Source organism: Solanum dulcamara, chromosome 12, assembly GCF_947179165.1.
Source record: "Solanum dulcamara chromosome 12, daSolDulc1.2, whole genome shotgun sequence".
Taxonomy (NCBI): Eukaryota; Viridiplantae; Streptophyta; class Magnoliopsida; order Solanales; family Solanaceae; genus Solanum; species Solanum dulcamara.
In genome coordinates, this window is record NC_077248.1 from 47,154,422 (window position 1) to 47,157,005 (window position 2,584).

Consider the following 2,584-nt stretch of genomic DNA (forward strand, 5'->3'; position numbering starts at 1 on the left):
ATAACTCAAAGGTGGTTTCTGTGTATGAGATGAGGTCATAACCAAAATTAAGATATATATATACAGACAAAAGAGTTGCTTAACAGCCTGCCACTTTCAACATAATAATAATTTCTGAATCATGATACCCTTGTACCATAAATGATAAAGTAGCAACGCACATGTACCAAACATACTTTGTTGAACTTTCGCATTTTTAACTTTGTTGAACTTTCGCATTTTTAGGGTAATCTTGTAAATACAAGGGCATTTTTAGGGTAATCTTGTAAATACAAAGAGACATACCATGTGAGCATCCTTTAGTTGGAATAAGTAAACATCTATATTAATAACCACCATGTCTTATCACCAAGACATATTCGTTAGTGATATAGTGATCTACTTATTCCTTGCAGTTCCGGTTCCAGATGATAGATACCTATTGTTTTTATTATTTAACCAATAATATATATATTGTTGGAGGATATCAAACTTTATTTTCACTCTTCACGTGATGGAAACGGTTTTCCTTATTTCAATAGAAACTGTTGGAAAATATATATCAATGGCACAAATTTATATGAAGAGGAACAAAGAACACATAATTAAAGGCTTGAAATATGTGTAAAATATTTTTTTAAAAATGATATTTGCTTTTTTTTCTTCACGATATTTCTATGGGATTGTATGCAAATAGTTTTAGTGAACATGACATATCTATGAATTTCTGCACTAAGCAAATAATGAAGAAATCCTATTGAAAAACAAGAATTTGAAGATTTGATCTTTTGGAGAAGAAAATATTTCTTTGGAGACTATTGTAAAGAAATGTATTCTGTAAAAAGTTATTTTTCAGTCTGCAATAGTTAGATTTAAATAGAATTGGTGATAACCAAAGAATGAAAAGACACAACCTTTCATTTATAAGACAACAACTAACAAATGAAAAGACACACTCTTTCATTTAAAAGACACCAACTAAAGAATGAAAAAACAAACTCTTTCATTTAAAAGACACCAGCTAAGAAATGAAAAGATACACTCTTTCATTTAAGAAAACTTATATTAATAATTTAATTTAAATAAAATTTCAACAATCTCTCACTTGTTTAAATATAAACTAGGACACAAAGATCAACTTACATTCACGCATAGAGTAATATATCTTTCAATTTGAACATTACCTTTGTACAATGTCACAAAACGAAATCGAAATCTCATGTAGCATAATAGCTTTGAACATGTTATTCCTTGTGATAACATCGGTAACATTACACACATAAATATTGTATTTCTGCCTTCCGCTCAAATATGCTTAGCACTTTAATGTCCATGTGCTATCTAAAATTCATGAACATTTATGAAAGTAACTCCATCGAAGTGGTACCACTTCTATGTTCATATAGGTGAAGTTCTTTCAGTGTCTTTGTCATATTTGAGACATTTATTCCTAGAACTAAACCTCATTAAGAGTAGTATGCTAGTGGAGCTCCTAAGGACCGAACTCGTCCGCCTGCCTACCTGCGTGGCATGAAACGCAGCGTCCACAAGAAGGGACGTCAGTACGAGTAATGTACCGAGTATGTAAGGCATAAAAATCAGCATAAAGAGAACATAGGGTATGAATAACCATATCATAGAATCATAGAGCATATAATGAGATAAGAAGGTAACCTGTACATATGTGTGCCTTTTAGGCCGGATGCCATGCATGCTTGTCTTATCTTTAAAAACATTTCTTTTTCATATGCATAGAAAATAAAAGTCATATCACCGAACCACGTCGGCGTGCCCACATATGTCCCGCGTCCGGGCATCCCGCGTCCAGGATGAAAATTACTCCAACTGATCAGGTGGGAATGCGTCTATAGCGCCACATATACACCTCCCCATATCCCCCATATACATATACATATAGACAACATGCAGGAGAGCTCAACGAAAGTCATGTATCTATCGGAGTGACGGAAGGTCGGTAACCTCCGATTGTATTATAGACTAACCATGGTCGCTTTGTCTCACCTTGAAGGAACAATTATTATAAGATGAGACTATCAACGAAGGATAATATTAAGAGAACATAGAATAAGGTCACAATCTCGTAAGGCGCCAAATCGTATACATATGCACATAGGACCAATTTTCAAGACTCGTAGAATAATCGGAATGAGCTATGATTCAAAAATCAAGACAAGAGTCATGTCAAGTACCTTTCAAAAATTACTATGGATTATATCAAAATAAAACTTTTGGAATCATATACACGTATCTAAGAACGAGAAAAATATCCTTTGAAAACTCAAGAAAATTGGCCATCCTAGTGGCTCTACGAATAAGACTTCCTTGAAATTGTATAAAATGTAATATACTTGTTTCATAAAAATCATGCCAAAAAGAAAGAGTAGCTCTATATATTTATGTCAAAACATGCCTTGAAAAAGAAAAGGGTAAGCCTTACATACCTTGTCCGCTTCCTTAGTCAATCCCACTTAACTCTTGACTTTCCCAAAATCTATAACAAGATTAATGAATGCCAACATTAGCTATAGGTATCCAAGAACCTCATTCTAAACTAACATTTTGTCTACCGAAATTTCGACAGCAC